Consider the following 13,097-nt stretch of genomic DNA (forward strand, 5'->3'; position numbering starts at 1 on the left):
ATTTCAAAGAGGGTGTTCATGGACTTTCTCTCGACACTGTAGTCTGACTCGTTCTCCATCCCAGTTCACATGACATCTTCCAAGCCACTGCAAAATGCCTTCTTTCTCTCTCCCCAACTCTTTCCAGATCTTTTTACAATCTTCCTGCTCTTTTGTCGTTCTCCAAGTTGTCGGTGTATATTTGTTGATGTATCTTTTTGTATTTTTCATTTCTCTTCTTTGCAATCGATGGTGCTGGATTTGCTGTTATTTCCATCCCATGTGTGCCATCTTCTGCTCGCACCTGTTCCTGGAAATTGTTTCCTTTGATGTATTGTTTCATGTCGAGATACAGATGATGAACAAGTAAAGGCCTTGTTGCACACAGAACGATTATAGAGTTTCTCTCAGGTGTCTTATTTCATGTTTTTGTAAGTTTGATGAATGGTTGAACGCTTTGCTGCACACAGGACACTTGTAAAGTTTCTCTCCGGTGTGTGTTCTTTGATGTCTTGGTACAGTTAATGGATCAGTGAACGCTTTGTTACACAGAACAATTGTAAGGTTTCTCTCCGGTGTGTATTGTTTGATGCCTCTGAAAGTTTGATGAATGATTAAACGCTTTGTTACACACAGGACACTTGTAGGGTTTCTCTCCGGTGTGTATTATTTCATGTCGAGGTACAGTTGATGGATCAGTAAACGGTTTTTTACACACAGAACAATTGTAAAGTTTCTCTCCGGTGTGTATTGTTTGATGCCTCTGTAAGTTCGATGCTTGATTAAACGCTTTGTTACACACAGGACACATGTGGGGTTTCTCCCGCGAATGTATTTTTTGATGACGATATAAATTTGATGAAGAACAAAAGGCCTTCCTGCATTGTGAACACTTGAAGGATTTCTCACCAGTGTGCAACCTTTGATGTGTCAACAGATAAGAAGAAGAAGCAAATCCCTTATGACACACAGTGCACCTGTATGACGTCTCACCTGTGCATATTTTTACACATCCTTTTAAACACGATGAGGAGGTGAAATCTTTGTTGGTGACAGAAAACTTGTTTGGCTTCTCAATTCTTTGGCTTTCCTGTTGCAAGACATTGATACACCTGTCGCAGTTGTTGTTGTTGTTGTTTGTAGACACCCCCCGAAACTTGTCACCATCCTGACACAAAGTCTCTGTCAGGTGATGATCGAAAGAAACTTCTCCGTCCAATGACGAGGAACAGTTGACACTTGAAGATGTTTCAAATTTTTTCTCTGCAAATTAAGAATGGAGCAAAATCATCAGTAAATCACTTTTACAACTTGATCACTCGTGGAGCACATCGTCTCACCTTGCATGTTCATTATGAACAAAATTACCATTATTAACTGAACACCCCACGATTATGGCCACTCCTATCATGGCCCATATACCCACATCATCCGTACACCCTATTGTATCACATTGTTTTTTGGAATGTGTTTTGAACATTAAAAATGTTATGAACATCAAAAATGTTATTAACATCACTGCTCACCTTCACTCTTTCATTTCTCTTTTTTCCTGATACTGGAACAAATTTCTATGCTCTCTTCAATCCCAGTCTTCCCTCCAGGTCTTCAAAGCAGCCGTTCACCACCATCTCATTTCTTCCCCCATCCAAAACCACGATCTTTTCTACCCCCGTTAATCCACCTCAAACTCAACTTCAAATTCCCTGCTTTCTTTTCTGAAAGTCCCTGTAGTGTCCATCTTGTATACCCCGTGTTCCCTCACCCCACCACAGATCTTCTCATGTCTCTGTTGCCAATTGTTTTGTCTTTCCCTCTCCTACCCCCCCCCCCCCTTGTTGTGCGTTGTGTGTTCGCTCTCATTCGAGCCTCGACAAAGTGTACAAAAAAACAAACTTGATTGGAGTCCAGCTGTGGCCAATTCAAATGATTGGACATGATTTCGAAAAATAAACACACCTTTACAGAAAAGGTTCCACAGTTGACAGTGCAGGTCAGAGCAGAAACTCTTCCATGAAATCCAAGGAACTGTCCATATAACTCCGAGATAAAATTGTGAGGAGGCGTAGATCCGGATCCGGAAGATCCGCAGACGAAAATGGAACTCTTTGGTCTGAATGCAAAGCACTACATCTGGCAGAAACTGAGCACAGCTCATCACCCATCCAAAACCATCCCTACCATGAGGCATGGTGGCAGCGGCAACATGTTATGGGGATGCTTTTCAGCGGTCGGGACTGGAAGACTTGCAAGGATAGAGGGAACAATAATGGAGGCAAATACAAGCAAATCATTGAAGAGTTGGCTGCCTGATGTTGGATTAATGGAAAGGTTGCCAGGCTTTGGATCCGAGGGTCCTGAGTTCAAATCCCACTCAGCTGTTGAATTAATACCAGGTGGGGTTAACTCGGCCTGTCATCCTTCCGAAGTCGGCAAAGTGAGTGCCAGCATGTTGGTATATTGTGTCGGAGTGGCGACTCCAGGATTGTGCCCAAGAGCCAAGTCGACTGCTTAAGCAGGACCAACGCTCTGCACAGAGTATGGTACCAATCTCCTTCTCCTTGAGGAGAACCTGCTTCAGAGTGCAAAAGACCTTCGACTGCGGCGAAGATTTACTTTCCAACGGGACAATTTCCCGTTGTAAGCTTGTCAGTTTCCATTGATTTGTAAAATTTTCAAAAAATATGTTTTCCCTTTGTCTTTATGGGGTATTTTGTGTTGATCAGTGACAAAACATTTAAATTTAATCCATTTTGAAGTCAGGCTGTAACACAACAGAATGTGAAAAATTCAAGGGGTGTGAATACTTGATGAAGGCATTGAAGGTTTCACCCATAAAACACCACAAAGGGCACATTGGTGTCTTTATTTTCTTTCTGCCTTGACATCCTACGGGTGGGTAACAAGTGCACTCGCTTCGGGGCCTCGAGGTGGAGATGGAACACTGTTGTTTGTGTCCTTTATAACATCCTTAAAAACAGTAAGTTTCCTGTTTGGAATGATTTTCAATTTTGTTTCAATTTTGCAGGCAGATTAAAACTATTATCTTCCTCCTCTCCGTGCATGTGCGATCGGGACGGATTCATCACCAAAGTACTGATAAACCACAGGTTTGTTCTCCGATTAATGTTCAAAATATAACTTTCAACTGAAATGGAGTTGTTCCTCGAACATAAACTGATGTTTGTCGACAGACTGACGGACAGACAAAGTGAACAAACTGCTTAACTCCACCTTTCACTTCATGTGCGTTGAAGTAGAAGTACCCGTCGCTTCCGGGACGGCTTTAATCAAACGACGGCACGTTGTACTTACAAACATTCTGCTCCATTCACTCCATCATTTTCCCGGGGTCATCTTCCCTGTGCTTGGAAGTCAGCTGACATCATCTTCATGAACCATCCTTGCTGCTTACATCTGCATATGGCGTGAGCAAAAATCACCTCCGCTTCTCTGTGAAGCTCATCATTGTTTGCTTTCGTTTGAACCTCCGCTTAAAATGAGTGAAATGAAACATTCCCCTTCCCTCGTGCTGCCTTCTGCTCCTCTTGCGCTGCCTTCTCTTCCCCTCAAGATGCCCTCCCCCCCCCCTCACGATGCCCTCCCCCTCATGCTGCCTTCCTATCCCCTTGTGCCGCCCCCCCTCCCTCAATAGTAATGAATCACGGCATCACATCACAGCAGGATAGCCGAGAGGAACGCATGATCGCTCTCAGCTGTCTCACCTGGGTTTGAATCCCGACCCAGCTATAAATTGTCATCCCGGTGTTTCACAGGCAGGGTGATTCATAAATGTGTGTGTTATCTCGCGGAAGGGTGTTCAACTCGGCGTCACATCTGCCAAGAACCACCGTCCTCTCCCTCTCCACACTTTCCCCCCTCTCCTCCCTCTCTGCCTTCTCCATCTGCCTCTCTCCTCACCCGATCCCTCTCTCTCCTATCCCTCTTTCTGCTCTATCCTTCCCCTCCCTCCTCTCTCCCTCTTGTCTTGTCCATCCTCTCTTCCTCTTTCCCTCTTACCTCCATCCTATCTCCCTCTTCCCCTCTCACCTCTCCTCTATCCTTCCCATCCTTCCTTTCCCTCGTCCCCTCCTCCCTCCCTCCTCTCCCTCTTCCCTTGAATATTCCCATGAGCAAAGCGACAGGTAGTATTTGCTGGTAAACAAGTAAACAAACACGAATTAAGCTTTATACATTACATTTTCACACTTTCCTCAATTAAAAGAGGTTATGATTAACTGTAAATTATTTAATTAGTCAGGTGCTCATGATAGTTCACGTCCCTGACCCTCAGTGAAGGGTAATGTTGTTAAACGTGTCCTTTATGATCCATCCATGAAGACCACACTCTGTACAGAGAGAGCATCAGTGTTGCTGCAACAGTCTCCTGGGTTATTGGACACAATCCTGGACAGGTAACCACTCTGACACAGGATACTCAAACGGCTCAATCATCCCAGCAAGCTGCTATCACTTTGCCAACCTCAGAAGGATGACAAGCTGAGTCAACCCCACCTGGTATTAATTCAACAACCAAGTGGGATTTGAACTCAGGACCCAAGTAAACCAAGCCCAACACCATCACCATTAAACCAACACCAGGTATACCTTTATGATAATTTACTAAAACAGATAAACAGAGTCGGTACAAACACACCTATCCCGTGATAATGGTTTCATAACAGTTCTTACAGCAGGTCAAAGGTCGACGTCACAGCTTCAGGTTAAAATTTCGTGAAAAATGATTTTTGGGTCAAACTTTGACCTTGAACTTGTGACTTCCATCCATCGAGCAGAATTAATTAGTTTCCTGGTAAACTCACCAACTCTGTTTTACAAACAGCCGACTGGTTTAGTGGTAACTAAGTTCACCCTTCACATATTTAAATATGATATTGAACATAATTTGGCCTCAAATAAGGCTGGTACAGGACGAGCTATAAACTCCCAACCTGGTGATGCACAGGGAAGGTGTTGCATCAGTGAGCATACCTTCCTCTGAAAGCAAAGGTAAGTCTCTTGTCTTCTCATCCAGGGATTCCTTGAGGACGCTAAAGATGCCACTGCAGTCCTCAAGAACAGGCCATTGTGTGCCGGTGCAGAGGCCCATCATCACAAGTAAATGTTCATCTGATTTGTTGTAAACGAGATCAAAGAGGAATCGAATGATGAATGAAGTGATGAGGTATAAAATGATGTCATACATGTGCAAGAGGAAGGGTAACATGTCATGGATGGGATTTCCATTCACAATTCAATTCCGGCTCCGCTCCAGACATCGTGACATTCACTAAATCAATGAGTTCCTGTGTTAGTACACAGCACGGATCAGCACGGGAAACACAAGTTCTCGGTACGGAGTGAACGTCACGTACCGGGTCTGGACCCCTTGTCCTCGGGTGAACCGTCCATGGACCCGCGGTCTTCCGGAGAACCTCCCGGACTGACCACTTATCCTCCATCGGAACCGCTCGTGGATCCCGGGGTGTTCTCTGAGATCTCGGGTCATGGTGGACCGCACGTCGTGTCGGGTGAAGGACGGTACGCTGTGGTAACCGAGTGAAGAGCGCGAGCTGTTTGGGGAAAAAGCGAACAGGGAGATCGCGGTATCTGATTGGTTCCCGCCACATCACGTGTCCATGATTTAAAATAAATACAAAGATTGAACGTTTCGTATTAACGGATTGTTTGTGTTTCACATTGTGTTGTGAAAGTGGAAAATCGAGTCCGAGTTCGTCGATGATTATTCCCTCGATACGAATCAACGTTCTTTACTTTCTGTTTTTTATTTATCGACAATCTTCCCTCTTTCACGGAGTTATACATGGGAATGTGGATATGTGGATATGTGGGTATATGGGTATATGGTTATGTGGGTATGTGGGAATGTGGGTATCTATGTGGGAATGTGGGAATGTATTGTTTCGGCCATGGGTACCGAGACACCAGCTTGTCACTGAGGGGATTAATCCCCGGTTGTCGTCGGTGGAGCCGGACCTGGGGCCACCACTCACAATTAACGTTGTGGTTGTTTTAAACCACGAACTCCACCCAGTTAACCACGAGTTCCAGTGTCCACCGTCCAATTATTCCGTTTAGCTCGAGGTCACGTGGTTACCTGAGCGGGAGCGCGCCCTCGGCAAAACATCAATGTTATCTCTTGATCTCTTTGACAATGCCAAACCAAACACGGACAGGTTGGAAATCGACAAATGATTTATTTATAATAAAATAAATAAATAAAAACAAGTTTTTATTTTCTGAGGTGAATCTACTATATAAATGGCAGTCCTTCTCTCTGTCTGTCTGTCTGTCTGTTTGTTTGTTTGTTTGTTTGTAACCAATAAGCTCCTAGACCAGTGAACCGATGTTGATGAAACTTTACACACATATAGAACTAACATTCAGCTCCAGGATGCGCTCAGTGGCTTTTCATAAAAATAAAAAATATATATATAAAAAAAAAAATTCAATTTCCATTTTAAAAAAATAAAAAGGCTTTCGAATAGTGCGCCGGCGTATTAATCGTAACAAAAGGCTTCATGGTTAAAAACGCTCGGGTTTTTTGAAATACAAAATGTTCGTATTCGTTGAATTTTTAAACATACACATTCTCCTCCTGTTATAACAGCTTTGAAACCCGAAACATTATGCCACTGCGAAAGAGAACAAATTTGAATTCTCGAAGTGCACGCGCACGGCGACAGCGACAGAGGCGTTCAGAGGTATGCCGTTTCATCGTAATGGCACTATGGCTGTTGGACAAGACGGCCAGGTTACTTTACCTTTCGGACACATGGTACCGGACATACAAGTCTTATTGGCTGGAGTGTACCCAAACTTGGAGATTCAATTCAGTGACCTCACCTGGCTGACAAAACGTGCCATCTTAGCGCAAACAAATGCTGTAGTTGATGACTTAAACATCAAACTCCTGGACCAGTTACCCGGTGAGCGTCTCAGCTATAAATCATTTGACTCTGTACTTTACTCGGATGATGTTGTGCATTATCCCATAGAATTCGTAAATAGCTTGACACCAGCAGACCTCCCTCCTCACAACTTGCACCTCAAAATTGGGTGCGCCTTCTGTATGTCGGTTGTTCAAGAGTTGGTAACCCAAATAATTTGTTCATTTATGCACCACAAGGCAAGACAACTAATGTAGTTTACCATGAGGCTCTTCAAAACTAATAAGTTATCGTTTCATGTGTCCGGAAATCTACCTATTTGCTCTTTTACATGTCCATCTGCCCCGCATAACGGGTATGTGTTAATCTATTCGTTTTTCGGTTTAACTGTAAATATCCCATGGCAACCTTTTCGTCGCTTAACTTCTGATAAATGTTTAACCTATTTGTTCTATGTGTAGCATTTGCCGTTTTTGTTAACGTTTTTTTTTTTTTGGAACCATCCATTTAGCGTAGAATAAGCTAATTGAGGTGACTGTATATCGATACTTGCGGGTTAACCAAGCGGCTCTTCAAGCAGTTCGACGATCACACCCGTGAACAGACCGATAGCTATGCCATCGACACTTTTGCTTCGACATCACTATGTTCTGCAACACCACACAACAGTGTCCAGATAAAAGGATACATACAACCAAGAGTGAAGTTGGATTTGAAAGTTGGATTTGAAAGTGAACGCAACATGGCCCTCTTTAGGGCCACACTTCTAATTGTTACACCACTTGTTTTGATGAGTTCTTTTGTGGTTTTTTTCAGGTGTGTTTGGGATGGTCTAACCCTAACTTAGTCTAACCAGAAAATTTCCAGGGTATTACCGGTAATGGGGGGGGCGGGGGGGGTTTGACTCACAGAGACAGAGAAAATTCCCAGCGGATTGAGGTTGGGGCCATGTGGAGACCTTTAATCCTCCATCCGCAAATCGAAAACTCGTTGTCCGAATTTTTGACACAGAAAGGCAATTGTTTCGTTGGCTCCATGTGGGGTAGCACCACCGTCTTGCGTGAACCACCGTCTCCGGAGGGTTGCGGTGCTCATCGATTGCTTCCTTCACACCGTACACTTCTTGAGCGACCGGACCATCCCTTGTTGGTGTTGAGAATCGTCCCTTCACTTTTGAACTTTTTCACCAGTTTCCAAGTGGCTGATTTGCTTGCCCTGTTTCTGGGATGCCCTCCATATTCAGCACATGAACCTCATCCGAATGGAAACAATTGATTTGGTCTCAAAATCCCACGTGACAATGTTTACTCTTTGCTCCGGAGAATACTTTGCTTTTGCTTGAATGACTTGTCCAAAGATTATTGATCACTCCTGCAAAAAAAATTAAAAATTAAGGTAATCACTAAAAGTATGAAGCCTTCCCAAATTCCTCCTTCCACTTCCCCAGTACTTCCTGCATCTCCTGCCCACTCTCCACCACAACAGCCAGATCCATATTATCCCTCAAGGTCATCTTCCTACTTTCCAGCTCCATCACCCTGATAATCATTGAAAACATGAGTGGGCTGAGAGCACGTCGCTGCCTCAAACCAAAGTTCTCACTGAACTCCTCAGACATCCCAGGACCAACCCAAACTCCTCCCTTCGTTCCCTCGTCCATCGCTTCAACCAACCTGACTTCTGCTTCCGGCACTCCCATCACTCAGTGTCGCCATCACCATCTCTCTACGGACTCCAGGTCCACAAATGTCGATGCCATCTCACCTTGCACCTCCAACCTATTCTCCACCAGCTGTCTCAGTGTGAACATCCCATCCTTCATCCCCCGACCCTTTCTAAACCCTGCTGCTCTTCTCCAATCTCCATCTCCACACTCTTCCTCATCGTCCCATCCAGAATCCTCTCCAGCACCTTCATGATGTGACGAAGCAGTGTGATGCCCCCTGTATTTCCCTAGTTTCCATACCCAGTGATTCCAGTGTCCCTGTACTGTACGTCATTGCCAATTGAGGTGTTAATCCCAGTAATTTTGGCGTTAATAATGCAGAAGTCAAGAAATTGACCAAATACCAGGATCTCAAGAATGAAGTCAAAAGATCCTGGAAGCTGAAGAATGCTGCAGTTGTACCAGTGATAATTGGAGCGATGGGAATGGCAAAGAGAACCATCCATCTCCTCCTCCATCTCCTCCTCCATCTCCCCCTCCATCTCGCATCTCCCCTCCATCTCCTCCTCCACCAACCCCTATCTCTCTGACGTCTCTCTCTGTCTCTCTCTGTCTCTGTCTCTGTCTCTCTCTCTCTCTCTCTCTCTCTCTCTCTCTCTCTCTCTCTCTCTCTCTCTCTCTCTCTCTCTCTCTCTCTGTCACTCTCTCTCTCTCTCTCTCTCTCTCTCTCTCTCTCTCTCTCTCTCTCTCTCTGTCACTCTCTCTCTCTTTCTCTCTCTCTCTGTCTCTCTCTCTCTCTCTCTCTCTCTCTCTCTCTCTCTCTCTCTCTCTCTCTCTCTCTCTCTCTCTCTCTCTCTCTCTCTCTCTCTCTCTCTCTCACACACACACACACACACACACACACACACACACACACACACACACACACACACACACACACACAGAAAGAATCGAACTGCAAATCCTCCCACCTACTTTCTCAATGACCCTCGTGAAGAGGTTCAGTGACTCATACTCTTGGGTCTCACTCTCAGCCATGATCTCTCTTGGGCAAGTCACATTTCAAAATTGGCTTCCAACGCCAGTCGCCGACTGGGAATCCTCCATTGTGCAAAGTCCTTCCTTGGCACACCTGAGCTCCTGACCACATTCAGTTTTCGGCCGCAGCCTAATGGAGTACTGCTCTCCCCTCTGGGCTGGTGTTCCTGCCTCTCACCTTTCTCAGCTTCACGCTGTGGAAACCAAGGCATTTGGGGTCATTGGTTTCTCCCAGGGTGAGGCTGAGTCTTTGGGTCTCTTACTGTATCACCGCAGGCAGGTCGGTGGTCTTTCTGTCTTCTACCGTCTCCTCTTGTCTAGCCCCCATCGCCCCCGCTCTGTCTGCAGTATGTACAATACTTCTGCAGGGCACTCAAGGTCTGCCAGCAACCCCTTCTGGTAAAACTACTTAAATCACGAATCACTGCTCACCTTCACTCTTTCATTCATCTTTTATCCCACCTGTGAAACCAACTTCCACACTCTCTTCAATCTCATTCTTCCTTACAGGTGTTCAGGACACCTGTTCACCACCATCTCAGTTCACCCTCATCGAAAATAACGATCTTTTCTCCACCCGTTAAACCATCCTGGACCCCTCCCCAAATTCTGCTTATCTATCCATATTGTCCACCCTTAGCATTCTCTATTACACATCGTCATTATCTGCATCCCTTTTTTGTCTATCTCCATCTACCTTCTGCTTCTGGTCCACTGTTGGTGTTTCCCCCTTTCTCCTGCTGTTCCTTTATTGTGCTGTGTTCAGATTTTGTTCTGTGTCATAGCTCTTCTACGAGCCTCGAGCAGATGAAAACAAAATAAACTATCAGATTGAATTGATAAGGTGTTGAGAGAGCACAAGCTCGATTGATAAAATGGCCTCTTCCTCCATCCAAGTTCCTCGTATTCCTTACGTTTCTGTTGAACAACTTTGGCACACACAAAAAATATTTTTTTTCAATTTATTTTGATTGATTTTCCCTGAAACTGAAAGCATGTGACGTCATAGTCGAATACAATATTTGAAACCTGACAAGCACCGAGGGTACAAATTCAGAAAAGCTTTGAAATTAAAGAAATCGAACGCAGTCCTGATCCTGTAAGGATATTCAAACAAATCGGGCAAAGCTTTAGTTTCAGGACAACATAATATTTAAACTTCATAATGATCTCACACTCAAAGCTCGCACATCGCACACCTCGTCTCCGTACTCAAGAAAATAAATAATTTCCTCCCAAACAAAGGTCGAACCCTTTGTGTTCACTCCGGGAGGGGTTATGGGTCCATGGTTGAAGGTTTCCTCAAAGGTCTTCTAACTGGGCGGTGCCTGCAAGTGGCAAATTTTATTGGTTGTGATAACGTAAAATGCAGGTTACAGCTAAACGGAAGGTTTTCAAATCGCCAAGACGGTGATTTGTGTTCCGCAGTGTTCCGAGTATATAATTCAATTGAAATAAAATTAAGATTTTATGTTCGTGCAAAAGAAAAAATTGAAAAGTTTACCACCGTTGATGCACCGTCTATTACACCACCTTATTTGACATGCAACATTATTTCATTGTGCCTGTTGTTTGTGTCCTTTATAACGTCCTTAAAAAAAAAACAGTAAGTTTCCTGTTTGGAATGATTTTGAGCTTTGTTTGACTGCCAGACAGGCAGACAGAGTAAAAATATGACCTCACTCCTCTGTGCGCATGTGCGATCGGGCCAAATTCAGACGCAAAGTACTGGACGGTACTGTTAAAGTCCTGGACGGTACTATTAAAGCGCAGGTTAGTTTTCTGATTCATGTTCGTGTTCAAAATATAACGTTCAATTGAAATGAAGTCCTTCCTCCATCATAAACTGACGTTTGTGGACAGACATACAAAGGGAACTAATTACTGAACCCCGCTTTTCGATTTGCACGAACGAGGTAATAATGTTGAGATCAGGTGAAGTCCGTACTGATTGGAAGCAAGTTCTGTCCACACCGATCTTGGAAGAGAAGAGTTTATTGCACACCAAAGTACATACGCGCATATGGAGAGACAGGCCAGCTCAGTAGTCAGTCCAGCCCAGCTCCGTCAAGCTTAGTTCAGCTTTGCCTTATATATATATATATATATATATACAATTTTACTCTGACCATTGTATGACCACCTGCCAACATGGTTCATCCTGTTTCCTTCATTAACTTCCATCAGAAGAGTTCAAAAGCACAGAATTAGTTATTTTCCCCTTGGCTCTGCAGCTGTCTTTCATTATCTTGACTAATGGCAAGGCCTGTTTTCTGTTATTATCCTGCTAAGGCCAGTGCAAAGCAAGGTCACTTCACTTCGTGCTGGAATTCAAAAGCCTTTGTTACTTCCTGAGTGTTCAACAAGGCCATCTGTTCTCTCTGTAACTTGCTAATTGTTGGCAGGGTTTGACCTTTCCTTGACCCTACAAAGGCCATCTGTCCTCTCCCTCTGACATTGCTAACTGTGTACAAGGTTTGGCCTTTTCTTGAACCAGCAAAGGCCAGCTTTTAGCAAGAACAATGATGATTTGCTTGGGACATATACAGTGTCTCCACAATAACAACAATAGACATTTAACAACACGTAGCCTCGTCAGGGTATCGACCAGACAGTCGTCAGACCATTCCGGTTGCCTGGTACGAATCCGGAGAGCGGACATCACAGTTACATAAAAGCATTCCTATGCCATTTGTGTACCTGTTGTTGTTCCTTCTTTTATAAGTATTTCTTCTCCAGACAAAAGAGCGTAATTGTGCATTAAATCTGCAATGAGAGAGCATTTTAACAATGGAGAGGATCACCAGGCTACATAGATTACAGTAGATCTAAGAATTAACGATCTATGTTAAAGTAGATCTGCGTATGACACTCACAAACTCACAGCCCAATTACAACAGCCTGTCCCGTCCCTTCGGGTGCAGGTTAGGATAATGACCCCGTTAATCCCACGGTTTAACGTCACCAAGTTCCGGGATCATCAGACGCGCTTATCCGAGATAACCCAAGGGTAAAGAAACCTATTGTGTGCTGCCTTGTGAACTGTAACAGCAATTAGCAAAGCATCAATTAACGATTGTTACCCTCGTACTGATGATTGAAAGGAGTTTATATCGAAGGAAGACTTTTAACTTAGTTTATATCGAAGACTCGAAGGAAGAAGGAAGACGTGACCGCTGTTTCCTGATAACCACTGGTCTGATCTAATTGAAACTTGCCAGATATATTGCTGGGGAACTGAGGATGTGCCTTTTCAAGATTTGATATTAATCGGACAAGTGATTCCCAAGTTATGGCCATTTATTTACCAACCAATGACAGGACACGTGCTGCGTAGGCGTGGCTGCGTAGGCCGGTGCACGGCCAGCCGACGATGACGTCACGTGCCATGCTGGTTACGATGGGGATAAATCGGTGCCTTAGTTTCCGTGGGGTAAGAGTGCCAATGGTAAATGGCAGCGAATGTCATGGCAAGCAAAGACAGGGAGGTAAACTTGATTTTA

General features: G+C 44.3%; 1 pseudogene across 1 annotated transcript; it reads right to left on the reverse strand.

Annotated features, from left to right (window-relative positions):
- Positions 1-360: 360 nt before the first annotated feature.
- Positions 361-8,817, reverse strand: LOC147007801 (uncharacterized; annotated as a pseudogene). Its single transcript, XR_015053883.1, has 4 exons — positions 7,800-8,817; positions 5,355-5,552; positions 4,972-5,109; positions 361-1,242 (listed from the first exon to the last, which is right to left on the reverse strand). The product of XR_015053883.1 is annotated as an uncharacterized LOC147007801 (transcript).
- Between the last annotated feature and the right edge of the window lie 4,280 nt (positions 8,818-13,097).

The sequence above is a fragment of the Eptatretus burgeri genome, chromosome 25 (assembly GCF_056783735.1).
Source record: "Eptatretus burgeri isolate ZD-2024b chromosome 25, Ebu_testis_v1, whole genome shotgun sequence".
Classification (NCBI taxonomy): Eukaryota; Metazoa; Chordata; class Myxini; order Myxiniformes; family Myxinidae; genus Eptatretus; species Eptatretus burgeri.